This window comes from Bombyx mori, chromosome 28, assembly GCF_030269925.1.
Source record: "Bombyx mori chromosome 28, ASM3026992v2".
Lineage (NCBI taxonomy): Eukaryota > Metazoa > Arthropoda > Insecta > Lepidoptera > Bombycidae > Bombyx > Bombyx mori.
The window spans coordinates 8,051,581-8,071,986 of record NC_085134.1 but is presented as its reverse complement, the minus strand read 5'-3'; the positions used below and the strand labels follow the sequence as shown (position 1 = coordinate 8,071,986).

Genomic DNA, 20,406 nt, shown 5'->3' with positions numbered 1-20,406 from the left:
TCGAGTTCGACGAGTACGGTTACCGGGGTCCCTAAGCCTGCCCCTAGTATTAGAGCTGAAGGCATCTAATGCAAAGGTTATTGGATCTGATGGATCCGTAAGGACGTGTCTAGGGCGTCGACGGTGACTGGCTCCTGCATGATCAGGATTCGGGGAGTAGTCAGCGGCGGCAACGATAAGGCGATTATCATGACGCATAGCCTTATCGAAGTATCGTTCCGACGCTGACTTCATGTATTTCCGAATTGATTCGAGGCCCAGGTCGTCGTGTAGGTCAACGTTCCTCACGAACCACGGAGCCCCGACAGCTAACCTGCAAAAGCGGGATTGTAGGGATTGGAGGGTGTCTATGTGTGTGCGGGCCGCGTGAGCGAACACCACACTCGCGTAAGTCATGACGGGCCTTATGCAAGTTTTGTAAAGTGTCACCTTGTTCCGAAGGGACATTTTACTCCGCTTACAGATCATGGGGTAGAGTCTACCGAGAATAAACGCGGCACGGTCACGGACTGATTTTATATGCGGGCGGAATGTCATCGATGCATCCAGGGTAACGCCCAGGTACTTGACCTTCCTGGCCCAGGGTATGGGTTGTCTAAAGAGAGTAATCGGGGGTGTGAGATTCCTCCTCCTAATCCGGGAGGAAATCCGTGTGGAGCTTCCCCTCTGAAATAGCACCGCAGTACTTTTCGCTGGGTTGATGTCTATGCGCCATTTTCGGAACCACTGTCCTAGGGCTAGGGCTGCGCTCTGAAGCTTCTTCGCGATTAGGGACTTATTTCTACTAGAATAGTAAACAGTCGTGTCGTCGGCGAATAAAGCTAAATGGGTCGGCGGCGACCGGGGAACATCGTTGACGAATAAGCTAAATAGGAGGGGTGAGAGGACAGAGCCTTGCGGGACTCCAGCTGTGAGAGGTCGTGGGGAGGAGCGGGTTCCCTCGACTCGATATCGAAAAGAGCGGTTCGACAAGAAGTCCCGTATGATGAGCACGAGACTATCCGGCACGCCCATGTTGAATAGTTTGAAAATCAAACCATTGTGCCAGACTTTGTCGAACGCTTTTGCGACGTCGAAGAAGAGAGCTCCCGTGTATAACGGTTTTGGTCGATTAAGCCCCACAAGAATGTGCTCCGTGAGGCGGTGCACCTGTTGAACGCATGAGTGATTTGTACGGAATCCGAATTGTTCATCGATAAGAATGCCCTTGGATGAGACGAAGTCTCTGAGGCGTTTGTAGAGCAGACGCTCATACAGTTTGCCTAGAGACATGAGGAGGCTAATCGGGCGGTAGCTCGTCGGATGATTTTTTGGTTTACCGGGTTTATGTATGCCGATAACGTCCGCTTCTTTCCACACCGCGGGAAAGATACAGTTCGCCATAGCGGCATTGAAAATAGATGCCAACATCACGATGAGTTGGACGGGTAGAAGTTTAATAACGCGGTTGGATATACCGTCGGAACCGGGAGCCTTGCGAGGACGTAGGTCTTTGATCAAGTCTTTAACTTCCATCGGGGTGACGGGTGGTAACGCATCAGAGGGTGGCAAGGAGGCTCTGCGTTCTACCTCACTGTCTACTAATTCTACATGAACAGGGTCCACGGATTGAGTGCTGGGCGTGCACTGGGTTTGCAATGTATCGGCCAGCAGCTCTGCTTTTTCGTCATCATCGAACGCCGCGAGTCGGCCTGAGGGGCCTACGAGGGGGGGCATACTTACTACCGTATCCGATTTGAGAGTACGAGCTAAGCGGTAGTAAGACCTTTGGGAGGGCGCGAGTCCTTCTAAGAAATCAGACCATCTGGCATCTCGGACTTCGGCGATGCGAGACTTTACGTCGCGTTGTAGGGCACGCATTCGAATACGATTTTCCGCGGTAGGATACCTGTCGTAGGCGCGTATCGAGGCGTTCTTAGCTCTAAGGAGTTCCCTAATATCGTCGGACAATTTGAAGCGGTGAAGGAAGTCCTCCGCTACAACTTGTTTCGATGACCTATCTAATGTCGAGGTGATGTGTGACGTTAAGATGTCTATGGCTTCAGCGGTATCCTGAGGAGACGGGATAGAGTCCGGGTTAAGCGGGAGCGATGGTGGATCAGATTCAGCCAGGCTGATGCCCAGCGTGTGCCAATCCACCACAGTCCTCGTGACGGGAACGGAATCGGGAGCGCGACCGAGCTTCATAACGACGGGACGGTGGTCTGAATCTAACTCTGAAACTACTTCGATCGAGTGTAAGCGCAGAGTTACGTTTTTTAATAACGCTATGTCGAGTATATCCGGGCGATGCGCGATATTTAGCGGGTAGTGAGTCGGGGTTAGCGGAGCGACGATATCGAAGGCGAGATCATCGACTAACGCGTCAAGCCGCCTGCCATTCGGGGTTGTGGTGTGTGAGTTCCACCTGATGTGTTTACAATTTAGGTCGCCCGCCAGAATGACAGAGCTCCCCATACCGAGCAGCGCCTCGATATCACTGCTTAGAACGATCTTATCCGGTGGAAGATAAACGGACGCGATAACGATCGGCGCGTGTCCCGTCAGTGAGATTCGGCACACTGATGCTTCGATATTAGCGAGCGCGGGAGGATCGAGCGGGACGCAATGCAGGGCTCTTCTATAGTAAATGACGGTACCACCACCACGGGCAGAGAGCCTGTCGTTCCTGACCATGTTATAGTTCGCGATTTTAGGGTCACGGCGCGCAGGCTTAAGTAGGGTCTCCTGCACTAAAAAGATATCAATTTGGTGGTCACGCAAAAAGTCAGAAACCTGATCACGTTGATTTGCGAGACCGTAAGCGTTAAAAAATCCTATCGTTACGGATAGGGGCTTTATTCTACTTATATACGCCATTGATTACCGGCGGAGTGAGGGGAGGACGTACGTATTTAATGACGCGTATACGTCGGCGTATTCCTGCACAACGGCGATAAAGTGTTGTGCAGTGGAGGCAGCGCGAATGGCGTCGCCCAAAGCGTTAACGCGCTCAAAGTTGATCGACTGAAAGAAGTCGATCGCTAAAGCGAGATTGTCGGACGCGGTCGGAGGGCAGGTCGCGGGAGAGGGACGAGTCGCGGGGGCGGGACGAATCGCGGAGGAGGGAGTTGTAGCCGTGTTCGTGTACGGCAGCGGTTTTGCCCAGGCCGAGACACTGGGCACCGCCGCCGGAACGAACGCTGGCTTAGCCTGCGACGCAGAGGGTGCCGAGGCTTTGATGTCTGGGCCGGAAGCTCGGAGGCGGTTTTGGCGGGCGACGCGGCGATTTATTTTAGGGGCTCGGGGGCAACCACGGTAATTCGCGGGGTGACCCTGTGTTCGACACAGGACGCAGCTAGGCGGTTCCGTCGCGGTTTTTTGGTCGCGAGCGCAGAGGGCCGTGGCGTGATCGCCCAAACACTTAACACATCGGGGGCGCGCGTGACAGTTATGGGAAGAGTGCCCGTACAATTGACAGTTATGGCACTGGCTAGGAGTGCCTTTTTTATGGGGGGCTTCGACAGCGATACCAGAGAGCCTACAGACGGTCTGTGTGTTAAAGATTTACTTACCCTCGGGGGTAGGCTGGAGAGCGACTAGAACCATATTATATGGCTCCCTACCGCGACCGGTGTGCATACGGTGCACAGAATTCACTGGTAGGCCTTGTTCTAACAGGTCGGCTTTTACGAGCTCTACATCTAACTCTTTAGGGATTCCGCGTATTACAACGCGGAGTTCGCGCTCCTCCTGGAGCGTATACGTATGGAAACTTATACGCTCCTTACGGAGGTAAGAAGAGAGGGCCCTATGGTCGTCGGGTGTTTGAACCTTAATTTGAATGCCGTTCGCGAGGTTACGGGCATTCGTGAAATTTATATTTTTGGCCTTAAGGGCCAGGCAAACTCGATCCCAAGCTGCCTTCTCCTGAAGGATAACCGGGGGAGGGGTCTGGGTTTTATTTTGTGCCACCGGACGTGGCGACGGAGTGGCACGGGCTGGGGGCGCAACGGGAGTCTGAGGGCGGGGGCGCGACGCGTTCACGGCTTTGCTAATTTTAGCGGCCGCGGGAGCTCGAGACTCCGCGGCACACTTCTTACCCTTCTGTACCAGGGTGAATTCATCCGTCGATGAGGCGGGGGCGAGGTCGACCTCCATGTCCGAGTCAGAGTCGGAGCACGAGGAGGCGGGTGCAGGCGACCTACGAGCAAGTGTAGGTGTTTTAGAGGGCGCGACGGAGGCCGCGGATGATCGCTCAGCTGAAACGATGGTCACGGCGGACGACGCAGCAGCTTTTCTCGCCAGTATAGGCGACACGGGAGCGGCAGGCACGACAGAGGCTGCGGTGCTCAATGCAGAAGCTCTGCACGCAGGTACAGGCGACGCAGGAGCAGCGAGCGCGGCGGAGTCCTCGAGAGGGCTCGCAGTGTGATTGGCCTTGAAGGCCAAAAACTCCGAGGCGAGCTGTGGGTGGCGAAGTCGGAGGAATTCCGCGAATACAGCGTCCATGATCGGCTGATAACCCTGGGATGCTATGTCAGCGTAACCTAACAAGTAGGTGAGCTCACGGGGCTCAAACCTGACGACGTTTCTAACACTAACTTTAGCAAGAGCAGTGCTTTGCAGAATCTACCACCGGATCGGAAATGCGACCCACTGAGAAGATCCAGTGAGAAACTCAGTGAGCTGGTCTCTTTTTTTATTGCCCATGCAGGCAGACGAGCATACGGCCCACCTGATGGTAAGTGGTTACTGTCGCTCATGGACGTCAGCAATGTTAGGAACAGAGCCAAGCCGCTGCCTACCGCTAACTTACACTGTGCTTGCCAGTGCGTGGTCTCCACATGAGGATCTTTCTGTCCCATGGGTCATCCGATCTTCTCGTGTGGATTCGCACTGCCACTAATAAATATAAATATTAAAAATATTTAATTATTCACTAACATAATATTTTGTTTCGTATCTATTTTTCATAGCTCTGTGGGGCCTTAAATAACAGAGCAAGCGTATCCGGCCTGCGTTTAGTTCGGAGGCATAAATTTGCGAAGCTTTCCCGCAACGTACTCACTTATATCTGTTACTGAAGATGAAAATGTTTCCATAAAAAGCCGAAACACTATGCTGTGACGCTTGAGCTGTTTCTCATGGTATGGGTTCAATTATGAGTTCGCCAAGCCTTCATACTTTCTATGAGAGTTGGGACAGAGTGATTGTATAAAGCAATTGAGATGTCGATCGAATGTCTCCTCAGAGACCAATTAATATCAGGGCATCGTAAGAATACAGCAAGAAAAATAGTTTTAATGGAAAATGTCTAAACTACCATGTACTTATTAGTTGGTTACTGGACTTTTTTTATGTATCATCATATTGTAAGATATTTTTGTTACTTGAAAAAAATCTGTGAAAATATATTTATTTTATTGTCTTTGAAACTATACAACCGAGGTGATGATAAACAATCCACAATAGCTTATGGAGCCATGATGCTGCATGTTCCTGAGGACTCTTTCCATGCCTCGTATGCAAAATGTTTTGAGGTCATATTGTCTAGAAAACAAATACACAAGAAAATGGTAAATCTTTTAACTGGTAGTAACTTTTACTGGCGCTAGGACCTCTTGTGAGTCCGCCACCACCCTGCCTATTTCTGCCGTGAAGCAGTAATACGTTTCGGTTTGAAGGGTGGTGCAGCCGTTACTATACTTGAGACCTTAGAACTTATATCTCAAGGTGGGTGGCGCATTTACGTTGTAGATTTCTATGGGCTCTAGTATCACTTAACACCAGGTGGGCTGTGAGCTCAACCACTAACCTAAGCAATAAAAAAAAAAGATTCAATCTACAGTAAGTATCCATAGGTTTTTGAGCCCTTCCGTACTTATTGAGTTTGAAAGGATAAACTGCAGAGATAGTTGCAGTAAGCCTTAAGAACCCTCATCATACGTAGCTAAGGAAGTCTGAGCTATAAGGAACTGCTCAAAAGAAAACTTTTCAAAGCCTTTATGGCGGAGCTTCCGAAAGCGGAAGTGAGCATCGTGCCCGCGTCACATCCGGTGATTAACGACGTTAACCCAATTTCCTTTAAACTTGGTAGAAAATATAAGGAGCAGGCTTAAGTTAAAGAAGAGAGGCCGGCCTTGGGTGTGTTTTTTAAATAGTCTTAATTAACTGAAAGTTCTAAGATAAATATGACTGCTTGTAGACATTAGTAATTTCTGGGATACAGCTAAAAACCCACTTGCTGCTCTTATGAAGTCCCGTATGAATAAATATAAGATCATAGTACTCAAGAAGTCGGCAGCAAATCCAAGACCATTTTGGAACATAGCTTAAATGATATCGGGACACACACTGGATATGAACGGAGTGATTTCAGATAGCGGTAAGTGGTTTGATGAAAAATACAAAATAACGTAATCCCAACCTCAATTCCACATTGGATGGATACAGCATGAAGCACACCTGAAGTAAAAGTGCTTGTAATAAATAATATATGTTTCGCAGTGCAGTATTCTAGCACTCTCTTTCACATAATATTGTTAATGCAGCGTGTAGCTATAGGAATTCGGCATCAAGCTCTATCCTCCTTCGTTTAGGGTCACATTCTTACGTTTTTGGGAAAACGATGGGGCTACGTGACAATGGGGTGACGACTTAGTGGAGCGCCTTGTGGGCCAAGGCATGATTGAGGGTGCAAAACCGCAAGCCAGAGCACCGTTACGATGGACCGACCAAATAAAGGCAGCTCTGAATGGTCCAGTCAACGAGTACACAAGAAAGGTCGCGGTAGGCGAGAAGAGGCTCCGTCTTGTGAAGCGCACCATCACCCGAACTGATGACCATGACCACTCTGCCAAGAGCGCAAGCCACTAAGAAGAAGCGTGTAGCTTCAGCGATTAGATGGTAAATAACCGGTGAACTGTACGCTATTCTTTTTACTAGAGGTCCCGCAGTAGTCGAAATTCGACTATAATTAATTGGAATTGTAAGTTTGTACACTATTATGATTGAATTTTATACTTCTATAATAACAAATTTTACCAAGACTACACTATAAAAAATATTAACAAAGACAAACAATATTTAATCTCAATTTGACAACAGACGTCAAGAACAAAAGTTTGACAATAAATAGTATGCATGCGTGTGTGCGTCAAATACATGGTAATATGTAGTGTGTGTAATGTTTTCTTTATTGATTTAATGTATCTTTTATGAATTATTTAAAAAAATATATTAGCATTGTGCACTTCTTCTCTATATTCTCTATAAGTGTGGAAAATTTCATACTCCTCCGTCCGCGCAATTTTCGTAAAAAGGGATACAAAGTTTTTGCTTCACGCATTAATATATAGATATACAATGCTGATATGTATGTTTCAGACCTCGCTCTTAACTTGGACCAAAACAATGAATCTGTGAAAATGTCCTCTCGATGATATGATTTATAGCTATGAACGTCTTGTGGGATAGTTAGTTGAGGTGATTTAGCATGAAATTATGATTGCCTTGTCTTCAATTTTTCATGAATATTTCGAAGGAAAAGTAAAGTTGTAACAAAAATCTTTCGGTTTTGATTCTGCATATTACAAAAGTTTTTGCAGTTTTCTCTTTTGTTAGTGTTTTTTATATCTGTAGAAGAATTCAACAGCTCACAATCCATATACTATTAAGAGGTCTGGAAAACTGACATCCTTGTGCGAATTTAGTCATAAATGTGTTGGAAAACGGTTGTCCTGTTTTTTTTTTATGATTGAAATATTACTGGTGGCCTCGAGGCCTTTCCCGTTTCACCAGGACAGGGGGTGAAAAAAGGCTCAGAGGCCTGGAGGGGTGGGATTTGCGAACGACTGCCCGAGCGCCTCCGAAAGAGACCTAACAACTCAAGAGCAATTACTTCGCGAATGAATCTACTACCGGATCGGAATCGCGACCGGCTGAGAAGATCCGGCGAGACACTCAGCGGGCTGATGCATGGGTAAGGTTGCACGTCGACCTCTTTGTCGAGTTCGACGAGTACGCTTACCGGGGTTCCTCAGCCTGCTCCTAGTGTTAGAGTTGAAGGTATCTAATGCAAAAGTTATTGGATCAGATGGATCCGTAAGGACGTGTCTGGGGCGACGACGGTGACTTGCACCTGCGTGATCAGGATTCGGGGAGTATTCAGCGGCAGCAACGATAAGGTGATTATCATGACGCCCCTGAAATTCTAATGCGTCACTGTCTTGCCTCAAAAATATTCAAAATACTGATACCTTTCATGAATCGAAAATACACCCCAGCACATTTCGGTATAATTCGACTATAACGCATATATTATCTTAACGATACAACAAAACGGTTACGATAAAGCGTCTCAAAATACCATTCCTAATTCTTTTGACAAATTGAAATAAATATTTTTCTTTTGGGATGACGAAAGAGCTTATTGCTGAAAAAACGCCCAAATAAGAACTTACGTAGCGACGAAAGGAAAGTCCTCGAACAATTTACTTGAGTTTAACTGAAGTTTAAAGAACACGCAGTCAGTCAATTCAAGAGTCGACTTTTTTTGTGGACCTGCACGTACTACTAATTTAGTGGGTACAGTAAACATAGATGTGTGGTGTCGTGGGACACCGGGTAGGAACGAAGTTCCTTATTATAAAAATATTAATTTTAATTTCTATTCGAGGTATAAAGAAAATAAAACTGGAGGTTTCGCAACAACCCACGGTCATTCGGTAACGTACGAACTTATTCTGGTACACTTCATTCATGGTTGTTTGCATAAGAGTTAGTGTATTGCGCACACGAACGCTCTGAGATCGTGGTCAATGAATGATAAAAAAAAAAATATTTTTTTTTACGTTATTACAAAGTTAAGTCGTACACTGTGTGCATTACTGATTGGTACGTTATTACAAAGTTAAGTCGTACACTGTGTGCATTACTAATAAAAATCTTACGTTACGGACGTTTTTTTCCCGGTTAGGGTACCCCTCCGCATCGTCCCATAAAGAACATCGTTCCAAAATGAGTTACACTACTGCGATTTTTCTATACTAAGTCCAAATAAGTGCTCCTGTGACGGACAGCACCTCATTAGATGCAACAAAAACAACAATTTACTTACGCGTAACAAACAGAAAAACAGAATTTTATTAAAGTTAAAATGAAACAGAACAGGGAATATGGAAAATGTTGTTTTTCAACGAAACGCCGCTTTAGCGATTCTTCGCTTCGCCATTGCTGACTTCTCGTGTGGAGCAATGACCTCTGTTTTACTGTGATCAACGACAAATTACGGGTAGCTTTTGTTTTGCAATTGTTTCGTATAAAATGACGTCATTATACAAGAGATTACATATTTGTACTGAATTAGGTAATAAAAAATTGGCTTGTTTGTTATTGCTTAGATGGTAGATGAGCTCACAGCCCACCTGGTGTTAAGTGATTACCGGAGCCCATAGACATCTACAACGTAAATGCGGCACCCACCTTGAGATATAAGTTTTAAGGTCTCAGTATAGTTACAACGGCTGCCCCAACCTTCAAACCGAAGCGCTTTACTGCTTCATGGTAGAAATAGGCAGGGTGGTGGTACCTACCCGTGCGGACTCACAAGAGGTCCTACCACCAGTAAAGATTACTGCCAGTACTCGACTAGCACGCGCGTAACGCAGTGGCACTGCAGTACTGAACTACGCAACGAAAAGCTCGGTGTGCATAGCTTTATATAAGCTTCAAGCAATTTATTGTGCAGAGACAAGCAAGCAACCGACAACTAATGGACGATCAATCCAGTCCAGCGATTTGATTAGGGGCCGCATTTGTCAGCTGTCTAAAATTTCCCGTCACGTTCTCAAAGCATCGAGCATAGATAGTTCACAACATAGGAGACAAGTAACGGAATTGGATGTAAAAAGATTATTGGTATTGTCTTCAAAAAAAAAATGTGTGTGTGTGCAAGCCAGACACGGACAGAAACTTATAAAATATAAAAATAATCGCAAGGGTCAACTACTCCGCAGTGCAATAGAGCAGCCGCACCCCGGGGGAACCGCCTGCATGATCACGGTATCCCGACGCCAGGTAGACGTTTTTCATCCCCCATGCTTTTCATCCTGTATATCAATGACATGCTGTCTATTGATGGCATACATTTTTATGCGGATGACAGCACGGGGAATGCGCGATATATCGGCCATCAGAGTCTCTCTCGGAGCGTGATGCAAGAGAGACGATCAAAACTTGTGTCTGAACTGGAGAACTCTCTGGGGCGAGTCTCCAAATGGGGTGAATTTAACTTGGTTCAATTCAACTCGTTAAAGACACAAGTTTGCGCGTTCACTGCGAAGAAGGACCCCTTTGTCATGGCGCCGCAATTCCAAGGAGTATCCCTGCAACCTTCCGAGAGTATCGGGATACTTGGAGTCGACATTTCGAGCGATGTCCAGTTTCGGAGTCATTTGGAAGGCAAAGCCAAGTTGGCGTCCAAAATGCTGGGAGTCCTCAACAGAGCGAAGCGGTACTTCACGCCTGGACAAAGGCTTTTGCTTTATAAAGCACAAGTCCGGCCTCGCGTGGAGTACTGCTCCCATCTCTGGGCCGGGGCTCCCAAATACCAGCTTCTTCCATTAGACTCCATACAGAGGAGGGCCGTTCGGATTGTCGATAATCCCATTCTCACGGATCGTTTGGAACCTCTGGGTCTGCGGAGGGACTTCGGTTCCCTCTGTATTTTGTACCGTATGTTCCATGGGGAGTGCTCTGAGGAATTATTCGAGATGATACCGGCATCTCGTTTTTACCGTACTCGCACCGCCCGCCACCGGAGTAGAGTTCATCCATACTACCTGGAGCCACTGCGGTCATCCACAGTGCGTTTCCAGAGATCTTTTTTGCCACGTACCATCCGGCTATGGAATGAGCTCCCCTCCACGGTGTTTCCCGAGCGCTATGACATGTCCTTCTTCAAACGAGGCTTGTGGAGAGTATTAAGCTGTAGGCAGTGGCTTGGCTCTGCCCCTGGCATTACTGAAGTCCATGGGCGACGGTAACCACCCACCATTAGGTGGGCCGTATGCTCTTCTGCCTACAAGGGCAATAAAAAAAAAAAAGGTAGGTATGATTTAGCAAGAGAAATACGAGAACGTCTATCAACTGTGTAACATCTCGTCACCGCGATTCAGGAATTGTTGATTTACGTGCAGCGAAATCTGTTGATAACAAACTAAATAGAAATAAAATGAACATGGCGCGTAATGGAAGAAATTAAGATGGCGCGTAACCGAAAAACGTTACATACGTTTTTTTCCTCCCTCCGTCGATAAAGAAATTTCACTTCTCAAAAATATCTCCAAGTCGATATTGAAGAGATCTTTCTAACAGCGTCAGATCTGGACCATACTATAATACAGTACTAATAACAACTACTAATAGTTTAGTAATATTATGATTACAAGCCGTCATGAATATTCACATTCTAGAATCCGACTAGATTAGACAAAGGATTTATGTGACTTAAATACTGGATGCGACCCTGAATTCACCCCACAACCAAGAGGGTACACAACAAAAGTGTATTAATCTACGTCTCACAAAGGGAGATTAATGACTACAAGCCCTTTCATTAAAGCCTCACGGATAAATATGTATGAACCGGGGCCATGAATCGGCTGTTGATATTGCAGCATCAATGGATCTTGTCTCTAGCAGCGTGATACATTTAAAACTTCTATTATTTTCTTCGGTTATTTTGTTGCTTGAAAGTACGTGGCGCTATGCGCTATGCCAGTGGTAGGACCTCATGTGAGTCCGCACGGGTAGGTACCACCACCCCGCTGGTTTCTGCCGTGAAGCAGTAATGCGTTTCGGCTTGAAGGGCGGAGCAACCGTTGTAACTTTATTGAGACCTTAGAACTTATATCTTAAGGTGGGTGGCGCATTTACGTTGTAAATGTCTATGGGCTCCAGTAACCACTTAACAGCAGGTAGGCTGTGAGCTCGTCCACCAATCTAACCAATTAAAAAAATATATATATTATGTTAGATTGTAGTATACATTTTTAACTGTTAAGTCGTTGCGCAAAAATACAGTCCGACAATGAATGAGATTAGTGTCAAGTATATTGTAATTTCAATGCCGTTCGGTAATCAAATTCGGAATCCTTCGGAAACGTCCTCGAGATAATCGGCTTTCCGGAAAATTGGAGACGCTAGAGCTGGCCCTACGAGCACTCGCTTATAACGAGTGATCGGTACCGAAGCTCAGCGAATTTGTTCTGTGCTTAAAATTTTACGACAATGTTTATATAATCGAATTGGTTTTAGGATAAGATTTCGCGTCATCGAAATCGAATCCGACGAGTTAAGGACTTGAGTGATTACTTAACTAATCGGCCAAATATCACACGTGGTTACCCCAAACTGTGGCTAGCTCTAGCTATAGACACCAGAGACTCATAGACAAATTTATAAACGGTTTGTAGACATTAAAAACATCCAGATAAAATCAAACAAATTTGTTCGTCTCACGAATTGAGAGGTGCGGTAACTACTATGCTACCAAGTCAGTCAGTGACGAAGTGTAAACCCACACGTGAATATGAGAAAATAAGCTCAGCTGCTCTGAGGAATTGTTTGAGATGATTCCATCACCTCGTTTTTACCATCGCACCACCCGCCACCGGAGTAGAGTTCATCCATACTACCTGGAGCCACTGCGTTCATCCACAGTGCGTTTTCAGAGATCTTTTTTGCCACGTACCATCCGGCTTTGGAATGAGCTCCCTGAGCGCTATGACTTGTCCTTCTTCAAACGAGGCTTGTGGAGAGTACTTAACGGTAGGCAGCGGCTTGGCTCTGCCCCTGGCATTGCTGAAGTCCATGGGCGACGGTAACCACTCACCATTAGGTAGGCCGTATATTCGTCTGCCTAGAAGGGTAATAAAAAAAAGCACTAATTACTACTAAACACACTAAATGCTAAAACAATTACAAGTACTGACTGCGTATATTGCTGAAGGAAGCTGTTCATTTTTTATAACTTTTAGAATTATTATTACATTTACTATCAATCTAGTAATAGTATGTTTTTCTGACGTTTGGTGGTAGGACGTACTGGCGGCAGGACCTTGTGAGTCCGCGCGGGTAGGTACCACCACCCTGCCTATTTCTGCCGTGAAACAGTAATGCATTGCGGTTTGAAGGGCAGGGCAGCCGTTGTAACTATACTTCTTAGAACTCGTATCTTAAGGTGGGTGACGGCGTTCATGTTATAGATGTCTATGGGCTCCTGTACTTATATGTATATTACAATCACTTAACACCAGTAGGGCCATGAGCTTACCCATCTATGCATTAAAAAGTTACAACTATGACCGAAACATCCGTATGTACGAATAGTATCGCACATAGAACTTATGTCTCAAGGTGTGTGACGTATTTACGTTATTGATGTCTATGGCCTCCAGTAACCACAGTAACCACTTAACACCAGGTGGGCTGTGAGCTCGTCCACCCTTCTCAGTAATAAAAATAAAATAAAATAAAGCATTCCGGCCGTCTGGTGTAGTGGTAAGTGACATGGTCACTACACAAGGGGGTCGCGGGTTCGAATCCCGCCAAGGGAAGATATTTGTATGATAAATATAAATGTATTTTCCAGGGTTATGGATGTATATTAAATATGTGTATGGGTATAATAAAAATCTTACATTTATTTCCGTTATCTGGTATCTGTAACACAAGTTCTTTACGAACTTATCATGGGACCAGTTAACGTGGTGTGACTGTTAGTAAATATTTATTTATTATTTATTATTCCCCGTCTTTGGTCGCTGAAAATCTCTAAGCTTTCTTTAAACAGTTCAATTCGCCGTTCTCTTTCATCGGTTAAATTTTATTTATTTCAATGCGAGCTTAAACTGTATACCCGTAATCCGGCTTCGGTTGCGACGAAAAAAAGATAAACACAAAAGACGCTATCTTCACGGATCATACGTCTTTATCGAATACATACACAAAAGATGTTAGCGTCTTCACAGATCATACGACTTTATCGGATCTGGGATTAGCGAAACTGTTATTTCATTTTTATTGTGAAGACGAGTTGATGGAAATCCTCCATGGCCGCCTTCCACATTGAAACATCAGGCTGATGTTTCAAGTTTCTTATAATATACATATATATAATGATAATATGTAATAGAGTGGTTAAACAATAACAAAAGACATTTTTTTTTTCTATATAATATTAAGAAAACCACATGTAAATCCTTTATTTTCCACAAATTATTTTACCTGCATTATTGAATTAAATAAAACTGAACCCGTATTTTTTCTCAATGACAGAGAGTTCAGTCAATCTTTATAAGAAACAACATTTAAAAAAAAAAAAATTACATAAAAAAGGTTTTTCTTTACATATATATAACGAAGTCCCTCTCAACTTTCAAATAAGTACGACTGTCTCATGTCATAAGTAAGCAGGATATATCCATGTGGTCCCAAAATACCTTGCCACCATCAATTTTCCAAATTTAATCTTCATAGGACGATGTTTTTTTTTTATTTATTGTTTAGATGGGTGGACGAGCTCACAGCCCACCTAGTGTTAAGTGGTTACTGGAGCCCATAAACATCTACAACGTAAGTGCGCCATCCACCTTGAGATATAAGTTCGACGATCACAAGCATAGTTACAACGGCTGCCCCACCCTTCAAACCGAAACGCATTACTGCTTCACGGCAGAAATAGGCAGGGTGATGGTACCCTCCCGCGCGGACTCACATGTGGTCCTACCACCAGTAATTACTCAAATTATAATTGTGTACATGTGTCAAGTTGGTTTTTCGTTAAAAAACTAGGTACCAGCCTGCGGGTTTTGAAATTTCGTACCAGTCTACACAGTTGCATCGTTCGATACGTTGACATCAGGCGTCTTATCTTTTTGGGCCACGATGTCTATCGAATTTAACTAACGCGAATTTAATTGCTCTAAGCGTATTTAAAGACACACGTACAAGCTTCTTGTAGCTACATAAATAGCGCCGGTACACATGCGATCTCGGCGATTAGGGCGAATGGTATATTAATGAAGTGGAATTGAGACGGGTACGAAGCCTATCTCACGACTAATTTCGACGGATTTGAGTTTCTCTTGAGAGCATCGCACAGTTCGTGTTGCTTTATAGCTATTTCTAAACTTGTTTGCGTAATCAATAATTACTAGAGGTCCCGCAGTAGTCGAAATTCGACTATAATTAATTGGAATTGTAAGTTTGTACACTATTATTATTGTATTTTATACTTCTATAATCACAAATTTCGCTAAGACTACACTATAAAAAATATTAACAAAGACAAACAATATTTATTCTATTCTCAATTTGACAACAGACGTCAAGAACAAAAGTTTGACAATAAATAGTATGCATGCGTGTGTGTAATGTTTTCTTTATTGATTTAATGTATCTTTTACGCATTATTTTAAAAAAATATTAGCATTGTGCACTTCTTCTCTATATTCTCTATAAGTGTGGAAAATTTCATACTCCTCCGTCCACGCAATTTTCGTAAAAAGGGATACAAAGTTTTTGCTTCACGTATTAATATATAGATATAATTACTATCCTTTATACGTTCGTTTTGAACGTTTAGGTCGAAAAAAATAGATTCTTTATTTGGTCTATTTCGTTTGGTCTTTGGTCTGGCTCTTGGAAATGAAAATGTGGTTGGTAAGGGAGTGTTAACTATGAATGTGGAAGGATATAGAGGAAGAGGAAAATTTATTTAAAAAAAAATTATTATTTGTTCTTTGTTCATTCTGTTTGAAAGTCTGAAATTCAGTTTGAAGTGTAAAAGTGGCACTTGTGACAGAGAAGCTGAAAAGTGCGCATTTGGGATGGTATGAAAATGTGATGAGACGAAATGAAAATAAGGTTGGTAAGAGAATGTTAACTATGAATGTGGAGGGATTTAGAGGAAGAGGTAGACCTAAGAAGAAATTGATGGATGGCGTGAAAGACGATATGGGTAAGAGAGGAGTGAGCGAAGAAATGGTATATGACAGAGAACTACGGAAAGAGACAACATGCTCCGCCGACCCCAAGTGACTGGGAGAAGGGTAAGAGAATGATGATGATGATGATGATGGTTTGGTCTTTGATGTGCTTTAATAGGTCTCTCTAAATATTATTTAAGAGAGTGAATATATCGCACCTTTAGAAATGAAATGGTTTAACTAAAAATTATAAGAACATGAGTTTGATACTTTGACCGACTTATAAGCATGTAGTCATCAGTTTATAATTATTATTATTATTGATTAAATATGAAATTTAAATTTTAGTTAGAAAGGGACAAAGTACGCTTTCCTCCACCTCCACCTCTTGTGAGTCCACGCGGGTAGGTACCACCACTCAATCTATTTCTGCCGTGAAGCAGTAATGCGTTTCGATTTGAAGGGTGGGACACCCGTTGTAGCTATACTGAGAGCTTAGAACTTATATCTCAAGGTGGGTGGCGAATTTACGTCGTAGATGTCTGGACTCCAGTAACCACTTTACACCAGGTGGGCTGTGAGCTCGTCCACATATCTAAGCAATAAATAAAAAAATAACTGTGTAACATTTTCAGAGATTCCGAACACGAAATTCTATTAGCGATGGAAAATTTAAAACAAACACTCCATTATAAATTCGCAATTCACACTAAATATTGTATTATTAAAACCAGCACTGCATTTAATTTAAATAAAAGATGCAAATCACAACTCCGCGCCAAAATGAAAAACAGTTGTGCCAATCTAACAACAACAAAAATTTCATTTGGAACCATAAACAAGTCATCTATTCCCAATACTTTTTTGACAGAATGGCGCGTAATTTTTAAATGAAAAGGTTTATTTTGGGGGTTCCAATTTATTTTGTTATTTTTAGAAGCGCTTGTAAATTGTTCTGTTATTTTGTATAAAGGTTCATCGTCTCGTGTTCGACTCGATGGTAAATTTAATTAAGAGCGGGTAGCATCGAATGGAGTGGCGTCTTTCGGAGTCTAGTTTATTCCCATCTTGGATCTAAATCACGAATTATTCTTGTAATCCCAGATCATTTTAGCAATTTAACAGTCTGCATAATTAATATAGTTTAAAGTTAACACTGCAGTGAACATATTTCAACTTTTTCTGAAGGTCAACGCCCCCGCGGATTTCTCTAGTGATGAGTTCATGAAACCACAAGCACATGTAACAGCCTTGCGACGCCCCAGTAAATACTTTATTTCTAAAAGACTTAACTACTTTATTCCTGTTAAAGCGTTCTGGATTCTTTGCTGCACGGATTAGAGCATCCTTTCGAAAAACGAAATTATCATTTTGCGTAATAACTGGTACTGGTCATGTATTAGAAATAGGCAAGATGCGTCGATAATCCTCGATGCTGAGGGTCGTGGTCTCCTCTAATAACTTTCTCCTGTATTATCCAGCGCCACTCCTGCCTATTCTCTGCTGTGTGGATAGCAACGTGAACTGAAGTGTTGAGAGTGGAGCATATCTGGTCCGACCAGTGCATTGGACTTCTGCCTCCAGGCCTTCTTCCGCATACCTTTCCTGTTATCAGCAGCTTCTCTAAATTGTCACCTCTCTTCCTGGTAATGCGTCCAAAGAACTCAAAGCTACTCCGTTTAAGGTATATATAGAAGACTATTGGACATAGTCTACCGAATCCCTTAGTGGTTAATCCCTTTTATGACACGCATAAGATTAGGCGACGCTATTCTAAGTCTTCACATTTCGAAAAAATAATATCTCTATTGACTATAATCGAAATCTTATTACCTTATAAATACCAGTGATACGTGATTCAATAAAACCAGATTAAGAACAGTCATCCTTTGTGAAGAAAGTAATTTCCGAGTAATTGTCTATGAATGAAGTGGTGTGAATGAAATATCAAATATATCCAACTTGCACGTACCCAAATGTCTTCATCGGCATTGTAACACGTGACAACCATAGATAACTAACCAGCATTGACATTGACGTTTTATAAGTTTGACAGCTGACATACTGAACGTTCTGACGAGTGACATTGACATTGCATCTTGCTATGTAGATTACCTGCTGCCACATTCTTATATGAACCTAAACATTCTTAGCTACTCACTTCATTCTTAGTGAATACCTGTGACCTTGCTCGTTCACGAAGCCCGCTATAGAAAGCAGAGTATTAAATACACTTGACATTGGCGAAATCTAAAAGGAAACGCCATAAACCTAAGAGATAGATAGATAGATAGATAAATACCTAAAAAGCATTGAAAAACCTAATGAGCTTACTACAGGGATTTCACAACAAGCATGTGGGAAGACCGCATAGATAATACACATAAATAATACGTGAAGCAAAAACTTTGTAACCCTTTTTACGAAAATTGCGCGGACGGAGTAGTATGAAATTTCCCACACTTATAGAGAATATAGAGAAGGAGTGCAGAATGTTAATATTTTCATAAATTATGCATAAAAAATACATTCAATCAATAAAAAAAACATTACACACCCTACCATGTATTCGACACACACATGCATAATATTTGTTTATTGTCAAACTTTTCTTAAGCTTAAAGTCTGTGGTCAAATTGACAATAGATTGATATTGTTTGTCTTTATTCATATTTGTCTAAAGTGTAGTCTTGGCGAAATCTGTGATTATAGAAATAAAATAATCTTTGACAATAGAATCATAATAGCATACAAACTTATAATTTCAATTAACTATAGTCGAATTTCGACTACCAGGGAACACTAGTACACATAAATTGAAGACAGTTCAATGGAATTTACGAGTATTTCCGACGTAATTGTTTAAATGTATAAGGTATACTTGTTACAAACCACACTTGTGCCCATCACATCATGAAAGCTCTTTTATTCACAGCCGGCAAAATATATTGCTATTATATAAATTCAGTAAACGTCACAACTATTTCCATTTTGGTCCTAAGTTGATTTAGAGTAGATGTTGTTTATCTCGTAGTAAATTAGTATGCTAAAAACTTTTAAATGTGGCTTTCAGGATTCCCGCCCAGAGGGAAAAATGACCGCCCAGTGAAATATTATGAAAACTTCTGTAATATGTAACGGAGCGCCGTTTTAGTGATATACTGACGTAATTATCTGTATCCACGGTCGTATGATCTGATATTCACGTTATCAGGACACGGGAATATAGAGTTTTATTTCTGGGATATTAAAGTAGATTTTGTGGTTCGACAATGTTCTGCTTAAGACTTTACGGTTTTGTTATCGAATTTATGTTATGAGGATTATCGTGGATGAGTAATAGAATATGGTTGGGTTGAGTTTGGAGTTAAAGTGTCTTTAGCAATCTTCGTATGATGCATATTTTATTTTTTTCTCTCTCACTAATCCCTAGTTCCCTAAATGCTAATTTAGTTGTTGACACACTGACCCGGTAGGACATAGGAATCCATTCCTCTGCCATCTTGTAGAATTTATCGCATCCATAGACACTGAATCTAAGGAGCTGATACTCTGTTATATTGAGTGGCGTAAACTACAATTATTTTTATGTAATTTTTTTTATTTTAATTTTTAAATCGAAATATCACCTTTATTATTTTGCTTTTGTTTCAAGACGCAATGAACACATTGAGTACTATTTATTGTTAGTAGTAAACTTATAGTACCAATAGGTAAGAACGGTCAGAAAAAGCCGTTTTTTTACATAGCATTAATATATAAAATTTACCTAATCTAATAGGTCTGCCTGCAGGTCATTAGACAGTTCTGTTAACGTTCTCCATTATCGTATTGTCACTAAAGGCACTAACACTACGTCACTAAAAGCAGTATAAAGCTCATGAAGAACGTCTTTATTTCTTTTTTTTTTAATCCTACTACTATAAATTTAGTGATAATAAAACCTTAAGTGAATAAGTACTGAATTTTATTGTTTCTTCGGTTTTCGCGCATTACAGACACATAACACTAACTTTAACTTTTCGAATGCACAATTCACAGTTTTCGTGGTCACCGACCAATGACGTCGTAGTTAAAGTTCTTTTAATTTTACTCCATTTTGATTTTGGGACACCCTAAGCTATGAAACGATTGTTATTTATTTAAACACACCAACAGCTATACACACAAAACATTCAAGCTGAAAATTAACAAGTATAAAATTAAGTACTGGTATGTAAGCTTGTTACAGGCATGTACAGCATATCTTATAACACACTATGACATGTTACAGCTATTTTACAAACAGCGGAAAAATAGGTTAAATTTAAAAATGTTAACAGAACGAAAAAAGGGTGCGCGTACTTATGTACGCGCGTAAGAAGTTATACTTTATTTTTATTAAATTTATTTCTTGTTTTTTTATTTAAATTTTAATCAATTTGAAAAAAAA

The 20,406-nt window shown here is 42.3% G+C and overlaps 1 long non-coding RNA gene across 1 annotated transcript; it reads left to right on the top strand.

Moving 5' to 3' along the window:
• Positions 1 to 18,654: 18,654 nt before the first annotated feature.
• On the top strand, positions 18,655 to 19,931 carry LOC134201613 (uncharacterized). Its single transcript, XR_009976977.1, has 2 exons — positions 18,655 to 18,849; positions 19,048 to 19,931. It is a non-coding gene; the product is annotated as an uncharacterized LOC134201613 (long non-coding RNA).
• The last annotated feature ends 475 nt before the right edge of the window (positions 19,932 to 20,406 follow it).